Below are 26,551 nucleotides of genomic sequence, written 5' to 3' on the forward strand. Positions count from 1 at the left end.
TCTTGTCTTAAGCCTTTCCCCCTTCTGAATCTCACGGTGTGATAGTCAAATATTAACAGCAACAACAAAAAAAGGCATTCAGAAATCTCAAACCCACACGCAGATATCAAAAGATAGACCTGTTTTATTTTTAAAAGAACTCTTTATTGTAACCTGAAAATTCACAAATAGTTTTTCTTAACATTTCCTACTTCTGATCACATCTCCAAGTTTACTGGTAGAGCATTGTTTGGTTTAACACAAAATAGCGAACAGTTTTCTCTTGGTCTACTACATAATCTATGATTTAATTTCTTGAATACGCAGCAAGTGTTTTGCCTCTGAACACCTGGTTACTTTTCTAATCCTGATTATTGTATAATACTGAAAGAATGATTTCTAGTCCTAGAATTTTTGGTGCTATAGTCTCATCCCATTAAGGGTTTTCCTTATGTTTTTTATTAAAATTTAAGTTTGTTTCTCTCATTGGATTTGCCTCCATATAAGCCACCTGTTCTAATTGTTCAACTTGGTCTGCCTCCTTCCAGCTACTGTGCCCTGTTAAGTAGCTTGTAATCATCTGGTTTTCTCGCTCAGTTTAGGGAGTGTGGAATATATCAAACTTTTGGTGATCAGGCTCTTGGGGTCTCTTGAATAGTGATGGATTGGTAGCAGGTGTAAGAATAGGTACGACTAAAGATGCCTTCAGCTGTAAGGAACAGAAAACCCATCTAAAAATCACTTAAACAGTAAGAAAAATTATCATTTCACATAACAAGAATTCTAGAGACAGGCCAGTTCCAAAGTTAGATGATTCAGTGATTCAAGAATGACATCAATTACCCGGGTGTTTTCCATCTTTCTCCCCTCTCAAATTCAGCATGGTGCTTGTCCACTTGGGCAGGTAGTTTTTAGGTTTCCCATATAGATGACAAAGTTCAGGAGTAGAAAAGGGAAATTACTGCTTCCACATTTCTTGTTAAAAGGAAGAAAGCTTTCCCAGAGGCCCCTTTGGCTTATTGGCCAAAGTTATGTCACGTACATATCCAAAACTAGTAATTGGTAAGTGAAACGGAATATCACATTGGTTTAAGTCAGCATTGGTATCTGGAACCTAGGGGTCCTTGAGACCGTTTCAGGGAGTTCACCAAGTTAAAATCATTTTCCCTAGTAATGCTGAGGTATTGTTTGCCTTTTTCACTACACTGACCTCTGCACTGATGGTACAAAAGCAAGACTAGGTAACGCTGCCTACACTTTAGCACAAATCAAGACAGTGGCACCAAAATGCCTTAGTAGTCATTGTTTTTTTCACTGCTAGGCGCTCAAATTTTTTTTTAAGTCAATTTTAGTTAACAATATCTTTGACGGGGTATTAACCAAGAAAAAAAAAAAACCCAAACCTGTTGCCAGAGAGTCGATTCCGACTCATAGTGACCCTATAGGCCAGAGTAGAACTGCCCCATAGGGTTTCCAAGGAACGGCTAGTGAATTTGAACTGCTGACCTTCTGTTTAGCAGCCGAGCTCTTAACCATTGCACCACTAGGGCTCCGTTGATGAAGTAGTAGAAATTACTAATTTTGTAAATCTTGACCCTTGAGCCTATGTCTTCTCAGTATTCTGTGTGCTGAACTAGGAAGTACACATAGGAAGTTCTGCTGCATACCAAAGTGCTTTGGGTATCTTTGTAGCACTTGTGCAATTGTTTGAGTGGTGACCAGAAGTGACCAGTTTTTCCATAGAATACTTTTTTTTTTTTACTTGAATGACTGACAGAGAACTTCCCCATAGGGTTTCCAAGGAGCACCTGGTGGATTTGAACTGCTGACCTTTTGGTTAGCAGCTGAACTCTTAGCCACTGTGCCACCAGGGTTTCCGACAGACAGTACAGTATATGGTTATTCTGACTTGGGTGTTTTGCAGACATGTTCTTGAAAATCAGCCATGTGAGCCTGTTACATCAAGGAAAATTGACAGTATTGTTTGTAAATGATAAAATTCAAGCATTCAGATAAAAATTAGAATGTTAGATAACTTATATACACTACTGTGAGCTTGACAGCCTCCCAGTACAGATTTTTTTGATGAGATTGTTGGTAGTTTTTTGATATAATAATAATGAACTGTGTTAGGATTTGGAAGTCTGTGTAACTCCGTGAATCAATATTTTTCAAATTATGCATGGGTAAAAGATCAATTCAAGGAGCAAATAGACCAACAGATTTAAGTGTAACAGAGTACAAAATTTTATTGATATCTTCTCAGATTCAACCTTGTAAATAACCTTCAAGAAACTACTACTCGAACTTTGGTATAGTATCAAAGAACAATATCCAGATTTATCCAAAAAGGGATTTAAAATACTTCTTCCTTTTTCAGCTACACATTTGTATGAAGCTCAATTTTTTTTTAATACTCCTCAGCTAAAATAGCAGACTGAGAGCAGAAGCAGATACAAAAAGCCTTGTCTTCTATTGTGCCAGACCTCTCAACATTTGTTTTGAAAAATATAGTTATTTTCCATAATATTGCTTATGTAATATTCAATTGGCTTATTAGTTTTAATGTTAAATGAATTAATAATTACTTTTTGATTTTTCTCATTTTTAATTTCTAAACTGATAAATATTGTTAGATATGACTCTCATAAACAAATCAGTCCTCAATAATTTTTTTAAAAGTGTAAAAGGGTCCTGAAAGCAAAAAGTTAGCGAACTTGGCTTTGGTTTCCTCTGAGTACATGATTTTTCTGTTGGCTCAATAAACTCGGGATTCTATTAACAAGGGAAAGTGGAGGTGGGGAAGGGAAGAAGAGCAGTGGCTTGATTATACGGGAATGATCTGTCACAGTTAAGGAGAATTTTTGCAATGGACATGTGGCAATCAACAAGCTATAACCTCTCTTTTGGGAAATGTTGGCAAAGGTCCCTTAGGCCTCACAGGCTGAGACTTCATACTGCAATGTCCCTGGGCTGCCAGATTCTAGGGAAAAGCTGCACATAGAAAATGGACAGGCCATTGATTGCCCTTCATGCCCCTTGGAGATCACCCTGAATCTCTGTTCTGGCCCCCAAAAGCCATGAAGTCTGTGCCCCAAGCCATGGCTCTTTTGTATCTTTCCCAGAAAGTACAAATAACATCTTACATTAGTATGGTATATTTTTACAACTAATGAATGAATGTTGATATGCTATTTTTTTTTTTTAATTTTTTTACCTAATGTCCTTTTTCTGTTGCATTTAATTGTCATGTCTCCTTGGGCTCTTTCTGGTTGTGACAGTTTCTCAGACTTCTTTTTTTGATGGCCTTTCCAGTTTGAGGAGTATTAGTCAGGCACTTTGTCTGACATACTCAGATTTGACAGACATTTTTCTCATGATAAGGGTAGGGCTGTGGGTTTTGGAAGGAAGGAGGACGACGGAGAGCAGAGGTAGTGTCATTTTCATCATACCATCATATCAGGGGTTGGAAAAAAAAAAACCCGTTGCCAGCCAGTCGATTCAGACTTATAGCAACAGGACAGAGCAGAACTGCCCCATAGGGTTTCCAAGCAGTGGCTGGTGGATTTCAAACAACTGCGCCACTGGGGCTCTATATCAAGGGTACATACTATCTGTCTTAGTCATCTAGTGCTGCTATAGTAGAAATACAACAAGTGGAAGGATTTAACAAAGAGAAGTTTATTCTCTCACAGTCCAGTAGGCTAGAAGCCAGCTCCTGGGAAGGCTTTCTTTCTCTGTCACCTCTGGAAGAAGATCCTTGTGATGCATCAGTCTTCCCTTGGTGTAGAAGCATCTCAGCCCAGGAACCTCAGGTCGAAGGGACACACTCTGCTCCTGGCACTACTTTCTTGGTGGTATGAGGTCCCTGGCTCTCTGCTTACTTCCCTTTCCTTTTATCTCTTGAGAGATAAAAGGTGGTGCAGGCCACACCCCAGGAAAATTCCCTTTATATTGGATCAGGGATGTGACCTGATAAGGGTGTTACAATCCCACCCTAATCCTCCTTAACATAAAATTACAATCGCAAAATGGAGGACAACCACAGAACACTAGGAATCATGGCCCAACCAAGCTAATAGACACATTTTTGGGGGGGACATAATTCAATACATGACACTATCAATACGCTGTAACTGTTGATATTGACCTGTCTGAGGTAGTGTTTGTCAGGTTTTTGCACTGTAAAATTATTCTCTTTTCCCTCTTTCCAAACTGTACTGTTTGGAAAGAAGATACTGCCTGCAACCCATACTTAAAGCTACGTGGATATGTAGATACTCCTTGAGGATGGAGTATCTACATAAATTACTTAGAATTTTTGTACATGAGAGATTTGTATCTTCTCCTTTATTTATTTATTCAATTACTATTATGTCAGTATGGACTTGTGGACGTGTATTTTATACCTTGGGTTATAATCCAAAACTATTTTTTTTTAGTCAAATTATTCTGGCTTTGGTCATTGGGATCTCTTTCAGTTGGCTCCTATGTCTCTTTGACGAACTCCTTCAATAGTGACTGTGAGTGAGCCATTTTAGCAGAGTGGTAAAGACAGGCACAACAGTGCCTTGAGAAGTGATGAAGCAGTGGAAGGAGAAAAACAGTTAAGTAGCACTTAAAATCAAGGCGACACTGAATATATGTCTTTATAAATCCTACAGAATTTTAATTTCATAGAAACAGAAGTAGATAAAAGCCCTGGCTATGCCATGAAAAGCCCATAGAATTAAAAAAAAAAAAAAAAACCAAAACCTAAAATGCCCAGAATGATCAAATTGGAGGAACACTGAGGATGCCATTTAAAATTTATATCTGATGAGACTGAGAAAAGAAAATAGCTACAGTCTGTTCTTACTGCTTTTATAGTTGGTGTACACTAATTTTTTTTAACAGAAAGTAAGGTGGTAAATGCTAATTATAATGTGAGCATGCCAGAATGTTTGATATATTAAAACTCCTTTGTGACTGCCTACAGTACAGGATTATAGAGAAAATGATTTGATTTTAGGTCTCATTTAAATTCCTGCAAAGACTTGATCTTCAGAAATGCTATAAAAATGTTTCCCTGTGAATAGGTAATCCTTCTTACAGGGAATATCTTTTAGTAGTAAGGCAATTTAAAAATATTAGAAGACATATAAAGTGTGTTCATTTTCTCTTCTGATCATTTCCTCAGTCAAATTAACTGAAGGTGTAAAATTTTATAGGGGGCAAAAGAAGAGAGAGAGGGCTGGGGATGTTGTTTGATAGGGTGTGAGCAGGTTAAGAATGAAAAGAAACTATTAATTCTTAACTCCTTCCACACATGCCATTATCAGCCATGTTTCACGTTGTGGGCTTAGAGAAGTCATTTCAGTCAGCCATTCTACTAGTATTTACTCAGTACCTACTTTGCACCAAGCAATGTTCTAGATGCCGGGGATGCTACGTTGAACAAGGCAAAGTCCCTTCTATCAAGGAATTGGGCGAGTATAGGAAACATTCTGGTATAGGGAGGGAGTGGACAAGTAAACTATCAAGTGCAATATAGTGCAGGATATGCGCTATGGTGGACGTAAATGTAAGAGCTTATGAGAGATGTGCTTAACATAGAATAGAATTGGTTTGGGTATGAAAAGGGACAAGGAAGCTCCACACCGTAATACCCAAACTAAATCTTGAAGGACAAAAAAAAAAAAGAGGGAGGTAATTAGATGAAGGGAAGGGGTGGAGGGGAGAAAGGGCAATTTAAACAAAAGCATGACATTTGAGAAAGTTAACAAATCTTCCAGTATGTCTGGATCATAGAGTTCTAGAGTAGCATTGTCTAATAGAAATACAATGCATGTAATTTTAAAAGTTTTTAATAGTCACATTAAGAAAATAAAATAATTAATTGAAATGAATTTTGATATTTTATTTGGCCTAACATATCCAAACCTTATCATTTCAGCATGTAATTAATATAAAAGTTATTGAGATTTTAAAGCTTTTTTTATATGAAGTCTTAGAAATCCCATGTGTATTTTACACTTACAGCACATCTCACTATACATTAGTCACATTTCAAGAGCTCAATAGTCAGATGTGGCTAGTGGGTAACAATTAGCACAGTTCTAGAGTGATTTTTTTTTTTTTAGAGTGAAGTCTTGTGGTTGTTGTGTGATTGTTGTGTTGATTCAGACTCCTAGCAACCGTGTAGGACAGAGTAGAACTGTCCTATAGGCTTTCCAAGGTTTTAATTTTTATGGGAGCCACTGGTGGCTTTCAGCCACCCACCGTTAGGTCCAATAGCCTAGCACTTAACCGTTTTGGTGCTAGAGCTCCTAGAGTGAAGCAATGAGAAATAAATCTGCAGAGATAATATGGGGGCAGATTAACTAAGAGTTTAACCCAGGGGGTCTGGGGAGCTTTGAAAAGTTTATGCATGGGAGTAGTCTGATCAGATTAGTGATAACTTTCACTGGAGACTAGATTGGAGGTGGACTTGACCAGGAAGCCAATTAGTTCTAGGAAGCAAATAATAATAGCTTTTTTTTTTTAAATTTAGGGGAGTAACACAGATGTGGTGAACAACAGGAGTCAAGAGTCATAGGGAGAGGTAGTGGTAGTGTTCTGAGAGAGGAGACAAGAATGACTACCTCACTTCTGCTTTTGTTTTCCTCCTGGGTGTACAGTAGAGCTATTTTGAGAACCGAGGGAAGAGGAAGAATGACAAGATTGGGAGACAATGTGTTCAATTTGGAACATTTTAAATTAGAGTTGTCTGTGAGATGTCCAGTGGATACTTTCAGATCTGAAAACAGAGATAGATGTCATCAGCATATAAATAGTAACAAGCCAAGGGGTTGGATTACATTACCCAGGGTGAGTGTGTAGAACAGTAATTCTCAAAACTGAATTGTTAAATAAGAATTACCTGGGAGTTGATTAAAAAAGTCCTCACCCCCAAGATGCTGGTTCAGTAGGTCTCAGAGGTAGGAGGGGCCTGGGAAATTGCACTTTTAATAAGAACCCCTGGAGACTCTGATGCAAGTGGTCCTTAAAACAGTCCTTTACAAACATTGGTGTAGAATGAAAAGAGGCTCCTGAAGAGATTCCTAACCGGAGCCCTGGTGGCATAGTGGTTAAGAGCTCCGCTGCTAACCTAAAAGGTTGACGGTTCCGAACCCACCAGCCGCTCTGTGGTGGAAAGATGTGGCAGTCTGATTCTGTGAAGGATTTACAGTCTTGGAAACCCTGTGGGGCAGTTCTACTCTGTCCTATAGGATCACTATGAGTCAGAATAGATGGTAATGGGGGAAGATATTGCTTACATAATGTATGGAAGGTCAGAGTCATAAGCCCTTGAAGAAAGCAGAAAAGGAGCTACTAGAGAGGTTAATTGAAAAAACCAGAAGAATGTTATTAAAGTTGTTGCATTCTTACTTAAAGGGCAGCAAGGCTGGGGTGGGACAGCAACGCAGACACCTTGCTTGGTGGGGCACTCAGCATGGGATAAAGCCACCACCCTTTGGCTAGTCTCCCCTGATCAAGCCTTTTTCATCTACCATCAAACTTCTTGAATCCCCTAAGGGCTTGAAGGAGGAGGAAGTGCTTAGCTTCCTCCAAAAAAAGCTGAGAAATCAACAGAATACTAGCTGAAAGTGACAATTGGATTTAGTAACTAAGGTCCTTTGTGGCAATTTGAATGGCTAACCCATGAAACATCTCCACAAAAATAAAAGAGAAAGAAAGGTTTTATTACTGAATGAGCATTAAACCAGAATGTGATGCGTCACAGCCAATCCACTAAAGAGATTGCAAAACGAAAAGGCATCTTAACCATTACATACAGTGAAACCTGTGGGAGCCAGAACTCAGTGGGACTGCCTTGTTTTTCTGGGTCTCCAAAGTTTTCTGCCTTTGACAGGATGCAGTCTTATCACGTTTCTATCACTCATTTTAGTGGAAAATATTTGAGTTTTCCTTCTCTGACAGGTTTCCGCCTTACCCAGGTTCCAGCTTTTACAGGTTTTTCTGTAGCATTCATGCCAGTCTCCTTCCAGGAAAAGCAGGAAAGTTAAGGAGGGTTACCTGAAGTTACATTTCAAAGAGGAGGCAGCCAGAATCTAGGTTTTCAAAGAGACAAATAATTTACAATTACAAGCTATCTAAAATGAATTCTAAAGAAAATAATGGAGGAAGGACCCTCCTTCCCGTTTTCACCAGGGAAATTTAAATTCTTTTATTTCATTTTGTATTTGTCCTTACAAAGCCCAATTTCAATAGATGAATTGAGTAACTGGGTCCAGTGAGTATGTAGAAAAATCTTTTTAAGAATCCTGGTTATGAAAGGGGGGAAAGAGAAGCAGAGCATATAAATGGATGTTTCCCTAGGAAATACTAAGGTATACATGCCTTCCTTCTGAGTCTGCCCATCCTTGTTGCATTTTATTGTCTGTGTGGATTCAGTACTATAAAATCATAGAATCTCGGTCCAAGCTTCATAGAATCCAGTTATTAACTAATGTGCTTATATATTCAAATGAGTCAAATGGTGTTCATACTATCACCTCTCCTACTAATTATTGGAGTGGATAAATCATTTTGCTGAATAGCTAGCTGATTGCTGATGGTTTGGAAGAAGTGGGGTTGGAGTGATGGAAGAGAGGAAGAAGAAGAAATGAGGACTTTAAATTTCTAAGTCTCTTTCCCAACTGCCTTTTCTGGCCAATCATCTACAATTGGCAGAGCTTGCCTCTCCAGCCCAGAATTGTTAAATCTTATCATACCTTAACCATGGTTGGATTACAAACCAGTTTATGTATCTTTAATAAATACAATTTTATCAGAGCTTCATTGTTCAACAGTAATTTTGAATCAGCTGTTACTTCCTCTCTACCCTTCAACACCACCTCCATTACCTAGTTGAGAGCTGGCTGATCATCTGTCACCAAACTTGTTACTTAACACTGTAAAGTGCCAGTTTAGGTATTCCACATATGCAGTAAATATTAAAAAGATGTGCTTTGCTTTTAATGTCAATGTGGAGTGCTACAAAGTATGAAAATTCAAATAAAATGAGATAAAAATAGAAGTATTTCAGGTTTACTTTTAAACGTAGTTGAACACTAGAGTGTAGTTCAATTAGGTCTAATATAGTTATTTTTTATTTCCGCCAAAGAGGGTGGATCTGTTTTGGAATGAACTCAATTACTTTTTTTTTTTTTTTTTTTTACATTTCATTGTGGTTTAGGTGAAAATTTATAGAGCAAACTAGTTTCCCAATCAGCAATTCATACACAGCTTGTTTCATGACATTGGTTGCAAACCCCTGAACGTGTTGCACTCTCTCCTCTTCCTCCCTGGGTCCCCTGTGTCCATTCCCTCAGCTTTACTGCCCATATCTTTAAGACACAATTACTTTTAAAATCACATATGCGTCACTTTCAAGGAGTGCCCTGTTTGCCCCACCCATGACCAATCTAACTACTTTGTTTAAAAATGAGTGCTGGGTAGAAGTATGACAGTCTCGTACTGGCTGATGTCACAGCCCATACATTTGGTGATCTTAGAGCTGCTCAAGCTACAAAGCTACTGTGTGGTATTTGAAATTCATGTTTAAAATGTAGGGAAAATCCACCTCTGCCCATCACCTTACTTTTTTACGATAAATAAACTTTATGAGGATACTTGGTAATTGAGGAGGGTAGGGATGAAAAAGCAGGCAGAGTTTTGGGGGAAAAAAACAACCCCAGCTTTATAAAAATTTCCAACTTCTTAAGAGGTCTGAGTCCTCTAGTATATAGCCCTCTCCCTTCTCTTAACTCTGAAACCGAAGGCATTTTTACTGAAGCATATAAAAATTAAAGGAAAAAAAAAGGTATGTATGAACCTGCATTCTCTTTCACCTTATTTGACTCTCCGGATTTTTCTGAGGTTTTAGTGATTCTTTTTTTTCTGCCTGTTTATATTAAACATAAGTGCCCCCTAAGGTTTCATTCTTAAACTTCTGTTCACTCCATACCAGGATGTTCAAAAGTTTTCAATAACACTGAACAACAAATATTATGTTCCAATCCTCCCCCCTCCCCCTACTACCCCCTACCAAGTGCTGGAGACATAGCATTGAACAAGACAAACAACATTCTTGCTCCCTGATCCTTACGTTCTTGTGAGGAAGACAGGCAATAGACAGTAAGTAGAAGTTCTTAGATGGTGATAACATGCTCTGAGGAAAATAAAATAGTGTGGTGAGTGTGATGGTGCTGGAGTTGTCAAGGAAGTCTCACTGAACAGAAGACATTTAAGCTCAGCCCAGAATGACAAGAAGAGTGAAAATCAACTGGTGAAATCTTGCCCCCACTCTTTTCGTTGCAGGTATGCTATCTATCTGGAAGAAGAATTTCTTTTTTACTATCTCCTCTTCTTCACTTTCCTTTTTTCTTCAGAATGTTGCTAAAAGAGGTTTTGCCCTCAACACCAGCCTGAACCTGCTGAGGTGGAGGTTAACATTGATTGCCTAAATCTATATCCAAGAGATGCCCTGCAGTCCTCATTTTACATAGCCTCTCCCTGGCATTTGATATTATTCACTCTCACTTGTTGTCACTCCCTCTTGCCTTGGCTTCCATGACATCACTTTTCTCTAGTTTCTTTCTAGCCTCTTACCTTCCTCCTCAGTCCCCTTTGTAGACTTCTCCTTTTTCCTACCTTTCTGGGTTTAGGTAGCAAACCTCTTCCTTCTCTTAGACACGCTCCATAAGAAAGTTCATCCACTTCAATGGCTTTCCTTATTACTTTAAAATGGAACAATCCCTAAATGAATTCTACAGTACAGGTCTTTCTGAATTTCAGGCCCCTCTCATCCACATCCAGGTGTCCCATGGTTCCCTTTGTCTGAAAGCTTTCCCTATCTGTAACAAGCCCCAAATAGACATGTTATGCCTCTCCCAAAGAAGACCTGATGGCACAATGGTTAAGCACTTGGCTGCTAACCAAAAGGTTGGTGGTTCGAATCCACCCAGGAGCTCCAGGGGAAAAGACCTGGTGGTCTGCTCCCATAAAGATTTCAGCCTCGGAAACCGTATGGGTCAGTTCTACTCTATCAGATAGGGTCTCTGAGTCGAAATCAACTGAATGGCACCTAACAACAATAACATGCCTCTCCCAACCCACCAATCACTAGCCACTACTTCTGGCTTATTTGTCTAAGCCCACAAACCTTGCTTTATCTCTGATTTCTCATGCTCATAACCTCATGTCAACAAATTTGATTCTATCTCTTTGGCAGTTTTCAGATCCACCAATTTATCTTCCATCACTTCTTACATTGGGTTGTTGCTACAACAGCTTCCTAATTGTACTTAGCTTCCTATTCCTGCTCTAATAAATTACCAAAGTTGATGGCTTAAAACAGTACAGATTTATAGTGCTACAGTTCTATAGGTCAGAGATCTGACGTGAGTCTCACTGAGCTAAAACCAAGGTGTTGGCAAGGCTGTGTTCTTTTCTGGAGACTCTAGGAGAGAATCCGTTTCCTTGCCTTTCCAACTTCTAGTGGCCACCCACATTCCTTGGTTTGTGGTCCTCTTTCTCCAGCAATGATGCATCTCTGACCATTGTTCTGTAGCCACATCTTCTGACTTTCCTCTTCTGCCTTTCTTTTCCACTTTTAAGAGCCCTTTGATTACATTGGAAACCCTGGTGGCATAGTCGTTAAGAGCTACAGCTGCTAACCAAGGGCTCGGCAGTTCAAATCCACCAGGCACTCCTTGGAAACTCTGTGGGCAGTTCTACCCTGTCCTATAGGGTCACTATGAGTCAGAATCAACTCAATGGCAGTGGGTTTGGTTTTTTTTTTTTTTTTTTTTTGGTGATTACAGTGGACCCACCCAGATAACACAAGATAATCTCCTGATCTCAAGGTAATCTGATTATTGACGTTAATTTCATCTCCAATCTTAATTCCCTGTTGCCACATAGCCTAACATATTCACAGGCCCAAGGATTAGGAGGTGGACATCTTTAGGAGAGCCATTATTCAAGTCTACAGCACTAATTATATTATCTATTTCCCTTCCTGCTTGTGATCCTGCCACTTGCCTGGTTAAAATTGTTCAGTGGCTCCTTACTGCCCTCAAGGTAGCATTCAGATTTCTTAATGTGGTATACAAACACCTTGTTTACTGGTCCTATCCCATCTCTCATAATCCCCCATGCCAAAAACAAAAAATCACTCTGTTCTAGTCAGTTTGGACTATTTTCAGTTCCCAAAACTGAAACTCGTGTTTTCATTCATTTCCTTCTTCTGTCATTCATTTCATTCTTCTGGTTGAATTGCTCGTCCCCATGCCCTTTCCGTAGCTCTCTCCTTCTCATCCTTCAAGTCAGACTTTAGTTGTCACTTCCTTTTGGAAGGCTGAGCGTATCACCAGTTTTTGGCCTCTGCTACCATAGCAACCCATACCTATCTTCAAAATAGCACTTGCCACTCTACACTGCAATTGCTCATTAATTACCTCCCCCAGTGGCCTGTAAGCTATTTAAGAGCAATAATCATACTTTGTTTACCTTTATATCCCAGCTACTTAACATAGTGTCTTTCACATAAGAGGAGCACAAACTTTTGCTTGAAGATATTTCATCCCTTAGCACTTACTTGTCTCTTTTTAGGGCTATTTCTAGAGTACAGCTGTAGAGCTAAAGTATCCTAACAGAAGGATATAGATGTGTATAAACCTAAGGATTGAAAAGTCCCTTTAGTCCCCTAAATTAATTTCACTCTAGGTCTTCTGGGATATGTTCTGCAACTGACCAATTCTCCATTGATAGCAAATTAGTAGGTCATATTTACATTACTGTGATTGATGTCATTAACACACATCTGATTCCGCCTAATTTTAAATATTTCACTGGCATAAATAAATTCTTGAACAACCACATCAAATCACCATGGGGGGAGGAGGGTTCAACAGATAGGCTCATTAAACATTTTAGCTTAAGAAAAATCAGTATCACCCTTGGAATTGATTCAAACTAGTCAAACTGAAAGAGAAAGCAAAAAAGAGCAAATTCACAATATAAGTTTCTGGTACATTTCTATTGTTCTTTTATTCCATTTAAATTTTCTATTGACCTACAGTATTTACACACTCGTGAGCCACCAGTTTATGGTTCTCTTGATTTTCTTTTCTTTTTTTTTTTTTAACTACCAATCTTTGCAGAGAAAGTAGTGTAGATATCCTCACAAATACTGGGACCTGCACCGTCTTGGTATAAGAAGTATAATGTAAGGGTTGAGAGCACAGCCTCTGGGATGTTGGCTCTGCCACATACTGTGGCCACCTCAATTTTCTTATCTGCATAGTGAGGATAATAATACCCACCTCCCAGGGTTGCTGCATGAATTAAACTAGTTAACATATTTAAAGCATTTAAAATGGTTCTTGGCACATAGCAAACAATGTATAAGCAACTGTTAGGATTATTTAGGAATGGCCATTTTAAACCATCCAGTTTTATGTGTTTAGGGTGGGAATAAAGACTGAAACATAACTGCTTAGAGAGACAACTGTCATTGTAATTGGAATGAAACTTGAGTGTGGTGAAGTTGTTAGAGGCTGTAGGTGAGATCATCTATGGGAAAGAAAGAAAGCCAAGCACAGTTGGTCGCTAACTATTGGGCACTGCCAGAAATGTTCCTTGCAAAATATTATGAAGTTTCTAAAACTTCTATAATGATATGTGCTGGAAAGTAGAGGTTACTTATAGGATTCTATGAAGAATGGAAATGTGTCTTATTCTATTATAAAATAAAATGTGATTTAAGCTTTCTTAGAAAGTGTAGAATAGAAAAAAAGATCAGAAATCTCCACGAACACTCTCGTTTTGACAATCCATTTATTACCTTCCCTAATATTTTAGAATTTTGCTGTCACATTTTTTATAAACAAAGGTAAGCAGTATTTGTTAAGATAAGCTAAGTATGTCTTGATGTTAAAAGATGCACTTGATTGTTATGCAAATGTCACTTGTGAAACGAGTCTCCTGATTAATTATCTTGGAAGCCCTCGGCAAGATTTGAAATTTGCTCTCAGGTGATGATATTTTTGAGGAGTTTTAAAAAAGGCTTTAGGAACTTCAACCAGTTAAACAAATGAAACTTTTTATTTTTTAAATATCTACATGGTAACTTCATGCTGATTCATTTCTGCATTGGCAATTTTCCTGAAGTGGAAGTGTAACCATCCACAAATACTTTTCAAATTGCAATATCCATGTGGATATTTATGCCACTTATAAAAAATTCTTTCAGACTAGGAGCTAAGTTTTGGACAGTTGCTTTCTGCTGTGCCCTAGTGTTCCAGGAGATCCAAAATGTCTGTCTGTCTGTCGATATCTAGGTCCCCCTGGTTGGTACAAACAGCTGCCTACACAAGCCTACTGTTTATCTTCATCTTAGTATTCTGTTAGTGAACAAGGTTGGCTGGAAGCAAAATTGACAAGCTGGCAATTTGTCTACAGTTTTCCATCTGTCCCTTTATACCACACTACCCTTAGGAACCTAGGTATTCATTACTTTCTCCTTTTTTAAAACTTCCTTTTCAGAAAAGGTCTAGAAAAATATGCTCCCACAGTAGTATAAAGAAGTAATAAAATGGTAGTAACATCCCTGGGGGGTCAAAGTCCCTTTGGTTTCAAGCCCCAGGGATACAGTTCTAAACGTAGAATCCCAGGGACTAGTGAGCACGGTAGAGTAAATTTGACATTGAGAAGCCTTCCCAACACCATTATGTAGACAAATACCTGGTATTCCTGTTAGCACGACTCTAGTTCTATCTGAGCTTCTTGCTCTGTTCATTCTTCTGAGTGCGTGTTCCTCTTTCCATTGGGCCAGGTCTCACTCTTAGACTTTGCCGTAGCAAAAGAAGCCCTGGTGGCAAAGTAGTTAAAGCACTCGGCTGTTAACCGATGATTCGAACCCACCATTCTGCTCCAGGGAGAAACGTGTGGTAGGTTGCTTCCATAACGATTGAAACCAAAACCAAAACTAAACCCGTTGCCGTCAGTCCATTCTGACTCATAGCGACCCTATAGGACAGAGTAGAGCTGCCCCATATGGTTTCCAAGGAGCACCTCGTGGATCTGAACTGCTGACCTTTTGGTTAACAGCTGTAGCACTTAACTACTACGCCACCAGGGTTTTGGAAATCCCATGGGCCACCTCTAGTCTGTCCTATAGGGTTGCTATGAGTTGGAATCCATTCGACCACAGTGGGTTTGATTCCTTCAGTTTGCCAGCAGAGATGTCTAACGGTAAAGGCCTTTTGTTTGTATTGTCCTGGCTTGAAACTAAGGGAGCTGACTGCTGAGAACTAGTCTAGTATTAGGATCATCTTGGCAAATAATACAAAAGTTCAGTTTTTCTCTTTCAGTGGTAAGTGGCTTGAATTGTAGTGTTTCATTTCTCCAATCTATTTTTGTCTGTGCAGATAGCCTGAGACCCAATTTTACTGCGTAGGCTCAGCATATCAGAATGATCTCACTTGACTGGCACCTCAGTCAAATCTCTTACCAGAGTTGAATTAGCTCATCTCTGCCTGCCTTGGTGTACCCTCCTTGAAGTGGTAGGCTCGCTGGAAGAGAATGGCTTTCTCAGATGTACCAGTCCTGCTCTTTAGAAAGGGGGGTGGGGTTGGTCATGAAAGGAGTGTACAGTTGATCATACTCATCTAATGAGATCTTCCATAAAAGGTCTTAAGGTCCACTTATTTTAATTTTAGGAATGGCAAGTCTTTAGATTCTGTAGAAAATGAGATAGTAGAACCATAATTTCTGAAGGGATCAGAAAAGGACTGCCCTCACAGGTCCTGCCTCCCCATCATGACTTAGGCCAGCCATGTTAGATGTTAAGCAATGCCACAGGCCTCAAAGGACAGCAATAGGATGTACCTTTTGAGTTTCTCTGGCTTCAGATCCAGAACTGGGACCTCAGTCCCAGTCTCCAAAAGCGAACATGCAGGTGCTAATTTTGAGGCGTAGGTTTTGACCTTTACCGAAGTATTACTGAGCCCTTCTTCTCCCAATTCTTTAACGCCTATCCCTGGTACTTAGTACCCTCCATGCCTTGTCAAAACCAAAAAATCAAACCCTTGCCATCCAGTCAATTACAACTCATTGCGACTCTACATGACAGACTAGAACTGCCTCATAAGGTTTCCAAGGATCGACTGGTAGACTCAAACGGCCGACTGTTCGACTAGCAGCCAAGCTCTTAACCAGTGTACCACCAGGGCTCCAATTTGATCATTCTGGGCATTTTAGTGTAGTGTTTTTTTTTTTTTTAACCCCTTGTAGTCTTCGTTAATGGCCTCTCTAGATACAGCTTTGCCATGGTTTCACAGGAACCAAACTTCCTTTGCCATGTAAAAATCAAAGTTTAAGCTGAAGTTAAGGTGGTTGTCTGTTGTTTATTTAATCTTCGATTATTAACTACTCTTGATTTATGGAAAGAACTATTGAATTTGAAAGATGTGATTTCTTAGAAAAGATTTCACTAAAGATGCTTAACTTCGTTGCAGATGGTGGCTATTTTCACCTCTACTACCACCACTAGTTGCCCTAGAATTGATTCTGACTCATGGTGACTCCATGTGCCAGAGTAGAACTGTGTTCCACAGTTTTCTTTTCTTTTTTAAATTTTATTTATTTTGCTGTTGTTGAGAATATACCCCGTGAAATACACACCAATTCAACAGTTTTTACAGGTACAATTCAATGACATTGATTACACTGTAATCAAAAGCAACCATTCTCACCCTCCTTCTCTGAGTTGTTCCTCCTCTGTTAACATAAACTCACTGCCCGCTAAGGTTCCCATTTAATCTTTCAAGTTGCTGTTGTCAGTTTGATCCCACCTACATAGTTCTTAAAAGAGCACAATCAGACATTTTTTACTGGTTAAGCTAAACTGTTGCTCCAAACGGTTTTCAATGGCTGATTTTTCAGAACTAGATTGCCAGGCCTTTCTTTTGAGGTGCTTCTGGGTGGACTCAAACCTCCCTCCAACCTTCAGGTATCAGGCAAGTGCTTTAACCAATTCTACCACCCAGGGACTCCACCAGGTTTATGACATGGACTTCTCCTTAATCACGGCAAAAGACTGAGATATGAAGCAATGGTTCTTATTTCCTCCATTTGTTGTAGCTGGCTCTTTTCCTCTGAGGGACCCGAAGTCCACTGGATTTATTATGTCTCAGAGAGGTAGATTAGTCATGCTTAAAATATTAGACATGTGAAACAAATTTGTGACCAAAGCAGTGTAAATAAGCAAAAGAAATGAAAACTAAGCAATTTACACATAAGTCAATACTCCTTCTTCCCTCCACACATGTGAATTATCTATACTGTTTTTATAGTTCAGACGAGTTTCCTCATGAATCAGATGATGTGGCTAGGAAAAAAACAAACAAACAAAAAACTGACCCTTTCTGAAAGTTATGTGATTTTAGCATATTGGCAAATTCTTTTCCCTAAGACATATTTTTCTGTAAAACTAGTAAAAATAAAACAAAATTAATACATTAGAGTGATATTTTTGCTGCACCCTCCCTTGATTAACTCAGTGGGTGATTTTGAGTAAGCCTGTAAGTCATTTTCTGAGATTCCTTTTCCCAACAGGAAAATGATACACTAGTTTGCAGCTCAGTCATTTATCCTACCTAGTCATTTTGCTCTAAACCTTGCCCTAAGCTGTGCGTATGTACTTGAATGTATACGAATGGTTGGGTGAGCCTATAAAGTGATAGGAGAAATGGTCTCTCATTTTAAGTAGCTTACCATATATATATATATATTTTTTTACCATATAGTGTTATTCAGGGATGATATCCAAAAGATGTAATAATTAGTAAAGCGTAGGCACCAACCAATCAGAATGGGAGTCATTGCTAAGAGTTGGGTGCTACAGATATTCTTCTTAGCCAGATATTAACCCTTTAGTTTCTGAAATGTGGGAGACCTGGCAAATCCTGAGAGAAGGGGTGGGGTGGCAGTGGGGAGCATGGGGAGGTCCAACTCAGAGCTGTAGTTCACTGACCAACTTGTGTAGAAGCATTTATTTGATCAATTGGCACAGCTGTACCTGTGCATACCAGCTGAACATTAGCCATGTAAATACATAACCAAAATAAAAACAGCATCAAAAGCAAAAAACAAATCCATTGTCGTGGAGTCGAATTGACTCATAGCAATTCTATACGACAGAGTTGAACTGCCGCATAGGATTTCCAAGGCTGTAATCTTTACGGAAGCGGACTACCACATCTTTCTCCCGTGAAAGGCAGTGTAGGTGCCCTAAAATGTAAGCAATGTAAGTGCTATATGACATTTAGGGGAAAATAGTATGTATATTTTAAGGGTGCTGATAATAATGTGTCCAATAATTTAATTATGAGCCTTAAAATATCAGGGTAATTTGGATTTTTTTACACTTTGGAGCCAAAGGATATACTATACTGGTTTTATAAAATGTAATGACTCAGTTTTGGAACGAATCTTAGAATGCATTTAGATCGATCCCCTTAACTTATCCAGGAAATCTGAGGACCACAGTCATTGTCTTCCACAGTTGCCGGCAATGCTGAGACTTGAAGCTAGGACTTAGACTTGAGCTCTTTCCTCCACACTTCAGGACTCTCTTTGTCTAATAGACGCTGTGGAAACCAAAAGTGAGGTCGATGAGTTGGCTTTACCAAACAAGAAAAAAAGGATATGAGAAGCTTAGTATTTTGGTAGCCAGTAGGCATTTAAGCAGCACTTATTTTCTTTGTAGAGATACAAAACAGAAACAAAACAACCTTCATGAAGGTATAATAGCAGGATTCTGTATCCAGACTGCTGAGTTTGGATCCCAGCTCTCCTCCCTACCTGCTCTATGGTATTAGTCAAGTTATTTAACCTCTGTGCCTCAGTTTCCTGGGATAGGAGAATAGTACCTACCTCATTGTGTTATAGGGATTAAGTTAACATGAGTAAAGCCCTTAGAACAACCTGACACTTAGTAAACCTTGACATTACTATTGATCATGATTTCATACACTCTCCTAGGCACCAATAAGGCACCTCCAGAATTCACTCTCAGTATTAATTGGATACTGGTTGGACACAGAATACACAGATATATCAGGCAGAGCACAAATAAGCCTCAACATGGAAACTAAGTAAGTGCTAGGAAGCAGAGTAATGAGGCAAAGGGAAAGTGTCCAGGCCTAACCTTTTAAGAAAATGTGGGTTGTGGATTGCTTCAGAAGAGGGGAGGAGACAGTTCAGAAGGCAAGTATGGCGTGAGCAAAGGAATAGAAACAAGAATGAGCGTGATGTACACGACAGTCCATGGAATTACTTGGCTTGATCGAAAGTTTGTGTGGTTGGCTCTTAAGAAATCGATGAATTAAGTATAAAGTGGTGGAAGACCTTGGAAAGTTGACAGAAGCCTCCAGAATTACTCTTGAGCGCTTGACATGCTCTTCGGATTTAACTTTTTCTTTTAGACTTAGATGGCCTGCAGGAAATAAGCTTTAGAATATATGAGGGAAAAAAACTATGCAAAACACCTCGCACTTAAAAAAAAACTAAATAAATATTAGTTCCTTTTTGTCCTAAGGTTACTTTAAAAGAGGGGGAGGGATTAGTTGAAAATAGATGTTTAATTCCTGTATAACTAGACATCCCAACTTATCAATCAAAAACCGTTTGGTTAAAAGGGTTGTGCTTAGAGCTCCCATTACTCAACCGCCTGCCCAAGGCCGCGGCAACCAACCGGCCAAGCAGCGAGAGTAGTAGTAAGGGGCCCTCCACGCATGCGTTAGAAGCCCGACTCCCGCCCACCCGCAACTCCCCGGTGGCGTCCTTTTCTTCGAAGAAAACTAGCGCGGAGCCATTGAGCTCCGCAGTTTGCGTAGACTCGAATTTCCAATTGCTCCGACCATCCAAGTAGAATCCGCGAGCGGTGCAGTTCTACGCAGGCAGCGTTGTCCGGAGTGAATGGCTGGGTGGCGCGTGTACGCCTACAGCGTAGCACCCCTAGGCGAACGGGGTGCGGCTGCGCAGGGACCTGAGTGCTCCTTGTACGCAGCTAGCGTAGAGTGGTGTCTGATGCGCAGGCCTCCGCGACGCAGTTAGCGCTGCCGGCTTTGGTGAATACACGATTTGGTGCAGCCGGGGTTTGGTACCGAGCGGAGAGGAGATGCACACGGCACTCGAGTGTGAGGTAACTATAAAACCCCGATTTGTTTACATTCCCTCCCCCAGAACCGGTCCCAAGCGCGACGGAGACAGCTAGTCCCGGGACGGCGGGAGGGGGGGGGCGGGGAGGGGGCAGAAAGGGAGGAAAGAACTGGGGAGCCGGGGCCCCGGGTGCTGGGGTTCCCGAAGCTGCTGCAGTCGGCGGCGGCGGCGAGGACGAGCCGGAGCAGAGCGCGCAGTGGACGGCGCGTGGAGAGCCGCGACTCCTCGTGTGCGCTCTGAGCTACTGCGGGCCGTGGGGTCTGTGGACGGGATCTTTCTGTCCCGCGTGCGGGACCCCACGCCCGGCTCGGCCTCCTGCCGAGGCTGGGGGAGCTGCGCGGGCCGCGCCGGGGGGTGTAGGTGTCTACGCTCGGCGGGTGGCGGCGGTTAGGGGGCTGCGCGCGGGTGGTCAGGGGGCCCGTGGTGGCGTCGCCAGCGGAGGCGGGGACCTTGTGGCCCGATGTTGGGAGGATCCTATTCGGGTCTTCGGGAGGCGGCTATTAATCCCCTCCGATTCCCCCTCCTCCCTTCCGGTTCGGGTGAGGGTACCCCAGGACGGAGCCTTGGCGCCGCTGTTCAGGCACAGCGGTCTAACGGACGGCCGCGCCACTGCTCCTACAGCAGGAGGCTCGTGGGGATTTCTCCCTGATCAACCGAAAAGCCGTGGCGGGGGAGTCAGCATTTAAGCCTGTTGGGTTCCCGGACCTGAGGGCTTGGGTGGGGCAGGGTCGGTGGGGGAGGCTGGGTGGGCCCGGAGGTGGCGCAGCCTCTGAGGCTTTGTTCCTTAAACCGTTTTAATGGAGAGCGGTGCGGGGGTGCGGCTGAGGGAGGGTGTGAGGGAACCTTCGCGGCCCCCTTCCCTGGTCTGGGAGTGCTCTGAGCTCCTTGATTCTCTCCTTGGTACCCCCGAGCGCCTTATGTAGGATGGGAGCCTTGCCAGAGCGCGGGCGACGTGACGTCGAAGGGCTTCCTGTGGCTTCTGTAAAGACCAGCTCACGTGGGAGCCTGTCCACATGGGCCCTTTTGTTAAAGGAACTGGACCCGCAGCCCTCTGTTGGAAGGGTAGTTCAGCCAAGTACCTGATTTAAGTAAGAGTGACATAAACTACATAAGTTAAAAAAAAAAAAAAAGAGCTCATCCCTTTTTAACTTTGATTTATATCATTGTCACTGTTCAGTGCTCCAGTTTTACCTTGGAAATGACTTAATCTCTCTTGATGAAGTAAAAATAGCATGTGACTGGTTTGCATTTGCTTTTGTTTTTTGTTTTTAATGTGTAAGTTCTGCGTAATTAAGAACAAGCAAGTAATATATTGGAAAAGCTAGAGATATAGAAATTAGTTAATTGCAGCAGTGCAGTTGAAAGCCTATCTGAAGAGTCTTCTGTTCTGTATTATATTCTCACTTCTTATTCTGCAAATGGAAACCCTGGTGGCGTAGTGGTTAAGGGCTATAGCTGCTAACCAAAAGCTCTACAGTTCGAATCCACCGGGCGCTTCTTGGAAACCCTGTGGGGCAGTTCTGCTAGGGTCGCTAAAAAAAAAAGGGTCGCTATGAGTCGGAATTGACTTGACGGTAGCGGGTTTTTATTCTACAAATATTTACTGACTTCACTATGAGCCAGGCACTTGTGAAAGGCTTGGGGGTCCATGCCAGACAACCTCTATCTCTTGCACTGAATTTGGCGGTAAAGGGAGAAACGATGCATAATGGCAGTGATAGTGCTATTAAAGAAAACAAAACGGTGGTGTGTGCTAGCAAGGTTTTTAACTTCTTTGTGAAATTAAAAAAAAAAAAAGTTCCCGTCGAGTCCATAACGATTCCTTGCGACTCTAGGACAGAGTAGAACTGCCTCGTAGGGTTTCTAAGGAGTGCCGGGTGGATTTGAGGTGCCACCCTTTTGGTTAGCAACCTGAGTTCTTAACCACTGCCACAACAGGGTTCCCTGTGTGAGCTAAACCTCTTCAAAATGGTAGTTTTAAGCCTATACAATCTGGCTTTAGAATCATCGGTTCTTATTCCAAGCCCTGCTGAGAGTTTGCATTTCTAATAAGTTTAGGTAATGCTGATGCTGCTGATGAGGGTCCAGGTCTGAGAACCACTGGTAGAGCAGTGGGTCCCAAAATTTTTAAAACATAATCATTTGGGGATCTTGTTAAAATGTAGATTCTGATTCAGTATATCTGGGGTGGAAATGCAGGTTGTCAGGGGTTTAACCAGAACCAATGGGTTTGAAGCGCTGTATAAAATACATAGGATTACAGTGGAAACCAATTATATTGATATACAGTGATAGAAACATTACATATGAAGTACTGTCTTTGCTTCTTTAGTAAAGCATTGATACAAGAGTAGTGGCAGTTAAAGAATTTGGAGAGGACATTCTTAGCTTCACCTGACAGGTCATCTGAGAACACCGAAAACAACAGACTTTTATTGATACTTGGAAAGGTTTTGCTCTAACCCAGCCCAGTGTCGTCGAGTCGATTCCAACTCATAGCGACCCTATAGATTTTGCTCTATCAGGGAATAATTAATAGAAACAAGTTCATTTGGCAGTATAAATAATGTAAATAAAACTCTTAAATTAAGACTAGTTACTGTACTAGTAAATCGAGAGCCAGAAGCAATAATGTGATGATACGCCCATTTAATACTTTCATATCAATTTTAAGGTTTCTTATCAGGATAAACTTTGTGCACCACCCCCTCTTGCCCCCCAAAAAGAAAAGAGTAGTGGCAGATCTAGGATCCCTGGTGGTGCAGTGGTTAAGCAGTGGGGTACTAACCCAGCAGTGGGCAACTGGAACCCACCCAGCGGCTTCAAGGGAGAAGAGAAGGTGATCTACTCTTGTAGGGATTATAGTCCAGGAAAACTGTCACATAGATCTCTAGGAATTGGCTGCACACAACAATAGCGACAGGGCTAATAATGACTAATCTTAAAGTAGCGAGTAAAAACGATCTTTAAAGGTAGCTATTTTATAACAACTACAATTTGATGAAATAGCTTTGATTTCTATTGATAAAGTATCAGGTACTCTGTGTTACTGTGATTTTGCTCCATTCATAACTGAAGGAATTGCCATATTTCAGTGGCTAAAGATGTATTTTTCCTCCTACTCCAAATTCAGGAACTCCTGCGTTCTGTCCACAGATGCCTAGTTAAAAATCCCTGTGCAAGAATGATTGGTGCTACTCTAAAGGAAGTAGTAATGAAAAGGCCACTCTTAAAAGGTTGTATCAGTAATACACTGCATTATAACCTGTACCGATTCTGCCTTTCACCAATTATATTACACACACAGATGGCTAAAAGCTGACATCCTTTTTTGAGCATCTGGTTTGAAATATTTTTTAACAGGCCTCTAGATTGCAAGTTTTGTTTAATAACATCTTTAAGATCTATAAACAAAAAAGACACAAGATATAGATAATAGGGAAAATTATTCAACAGCTGGGATAATCATTTGCTTTTAACTAAAGAGAATTTACCTTGTTAATATTATTCTATTCCCACCACCTCTTTTCTCTCCCTAGTATTGGAAGGAATTTTGGGCTTTGGAATGAAGCTTAAGGTTCAAGACTTTGACCCACTACTTCCAAGTTGCTTTATCTTACTCAGTTTTTTTGTGAATTGAGATACTAAAACCTACCTCATGGATTTATTGTGGCTGTTAAATGAGATACTACACCAGAGCACTAAGCCAAAAAAACCAAACTCCTTGCCATCGAGTAGATTCCGATTCATAGTGACCCAAGAGGACAGAGTAGAACTGCCCCCGTAGGGTTTCCAAGGAACAGCTGGTGGATTTGAAATGCTGACCTTTTCGTTAGCAGCCAAACATTTAACCACTGTGCCACAAGGGCTCTTATGCCACCAGGTACTTAATTCATTTACCTTTTTTTCTATGTACAAATGTTTTGATTCTTTTATTCGTGGTTGAAGGACTACTTCTTTTCCCTGATAATTTATAACCCCAGAGTGAGGTTCAGTGGTCTCTATTGCACACCATGAGTGGGAATGAACCAGATGGCAATAGGGGTTGGGCCTTTGAGACGATGCAGTTATTCTATTGTTATTGCTCTGTTACTCATATATGATACCTATAGACATTTTCTAGCTTGTAATTACATATGCACATCCTGTTTTCCTTGCCAGACTAACTTCCTGTGGGGAGGGAGGGGGCATGCTCCACAGCTTTATTGTCATATAGTGGGTACTCATGACACATTAGTCAATGAGTGTGCAAAGCTTGGTTGTCAAAGGTTTTGTAACTGTTCGATCCAGTTTAAAATGTTGAGTGAAACAAAACATAAATTTAAGATTACTCCAAGGAAATACTCTGGGACAGTATCACTAGTGCCTTTTAAACTGATGATACATGCAAAAGAAGGTACACAGTAGGAACTAGAAAAGAAGTGTAAGGAATCAAAACAGAAAGCTAGGGTTTTTTCCTCCTTATAACAAGTTATATAACCCTATAAAGTTCTCTTTGTTGTCAGTGTAATTCTCCTTAAAAATATACTAACACAGAAGTTTACAAGCCACAAAACTGCCCATTCTAAGCCTCCACAGTTTGATGCTGCCCCCTAGTGTTTCGTTCCCCTTTAATACTCTTTGAACTTTGCTTCACCTTCATCTTTTCCTAAAACAAAACACTGTTTAAATTAAAATTAGATTCCATAGTGCTATAAATTCCACCATGGAATTACCTCCAGTTGATTAGTGTTGCATAGTCTTTTTGAACTGGTTAACTTTGATCACTTTTAGCCCCAGTTTTCCAGTGGGGAGGAGCTTTGGGTGGGGATAAAATAGTGTAACTCCAAGTTAACCTTGCAGAAGAGTACGTGGGATTTTTCAAAATGGGAGGAGGGGTGTATGTTAAAGCTGTATCGTTAAAGTTAGTTTCGTATAAGAATAACAGCAATTTTATTCATTTGATCTGAGCTTTTTCTTGAAAATGGTTATGTAAAAATCTACTTTTGTCTTCATAACTTTATCTCCTCAACGGTAGTGAAAATGAAGTTCAAAATGTTAAATGCACACGGTGAACTTTTTTTTAAATTCAAATTTATTTTAAACTGGATTTTATAGAATGATATTTGAAAAATAGTCTCAAGAATCTTTAATGACCACCAGATTTTCTGTAGTCATTTATATAAATTTTAAGATTTCAAGTTATACCAATTGTCTATACTCAAAAGTGTTTTTTCCTTTTTGCTATTTTTATCTGTACGTTTTATGTGTAGGCCACACTATGATTTTAGGTTTAAAATAACGAAGTGTGCATCCTCAAAAGTAAAAATTTACCACAGTCAGGGAACATTCAAAAGTATATCCTGTAGATATGAAGCAGTTTACAACTGAAATGTTTTAAGTAGCAATAACAATAAAGTTTTAAATAACTGTAGCATTGAAATTATTTCCAAACTGACAGCACAGGAGGCCACACTTCGGCTCAGGCATGCTAAACCAACACAATTTATTTTCATTATCACATCGTAAATAACGTAATGTCAGATTCTGTATTTCTCTTCTGCTGTCAGAACATAAGGGTTCTTCTGGCTGCCACATAAGAGGGTTGGATAATTAGTAGATTTTTGTGTTGAGTTTTCATGTTAAAAGATGTTTTACAGTAGGGTAATGGTGGTTATAAGTTTGTGCAAGTATGGGGATAAAATCGAAAATCATGTTCAACTAGTGTTTACATTATTTTCAGAATTTAAAAGTCAGTGGTAGATGATTTTATAATTAACAAATTATTTTGTATATATTTTACTCCTGAAAGAGAGTGAGGTATCAGATAGTATTTGTCCTTGTATAAACATCTCTAGCAAGCGTGGTTCTTCCCTTAATATGTACTCTGTAGTTTGGGGGACCACCCATTTCATTCAGAAGGGGTTTTTTTAGGAATTAGAAAGGTGAATCAAAGTGTAGGAAGTATCCTTATCTTGTTAATAAGATTATGCACTTTAATAGGGCCAGAAGTATTGTTTTTAATAAGAACACTATGAACTAAACTAGGGATCCGTTTATCATACTTGGAGTTGGAAAAGGAATGTGAAGCCCTGGGCCTTCAACAGTAGGCTACCACCTAATTTACCACACTGTTTCTACTAATTCTGACATAGCTTCTATCACAGTTTACCTTCTCGAATTTAAAAGCTGGTTGTGTCTTCCTCATAACTCCTTCAGAGCAGAAAAAGTTTATATATTTGGCTTATTTTTATGCCTCCCTCTTCTCCCTTCCCTTATAAAGTGATTTCAGGCCTGTGAGCAAATGTTTTGGTGTATTACCTCTCAGTGTGCTCCTACT

The 26,551-nt window shown here is 40.2% G+C and overlaps 1 protein-coding gene across 4 annotated transcripts in view; it reads left to right on the forward strand.

The window, feature by feature from the left end:
* Nucleotides 1-19,855: 19,855 nt before the first annotated feature.
* Nucleotides 19,856-26,551, forward strand: part of SLC39A10 (solute carrier family 39 member 10) — a 51,181-nt gene continuing 44,485 nt past the window's right edge. For 2 of the 4 annotated variants that reach the window (XM_049887732.1, XM_049887736.1), the window contains exon 1: nt 20,985-21,320. The gene's annotated coding sequence lies outside the window, so the exon portion shown is untranslated. Of the gene's footprint in view, nt 20,216-20,335; nt 20,589-20,984; nt 21,321-26,551 lie in introns of those variants that run through there. The other 2 variants (XM_049887733.1, XM_049887737.1) reach the window with 2 other exon arrangements.

Source organism: Elephas maximus, chromosome 6, assembly GCF_024166365.1.
Source record: "Elephas maximus indicus isolate mEleMax1 chromosome 6, mEleMax1 primary haplotype, whole genome shotgun sequence".
In the NCBI taxonomy this organism is placed as follows: Eukaryota; Metazoa; Chordata; class Mammalia; order Proboscidea; family Elephantidae; genus Elephas; species Elephas maximus.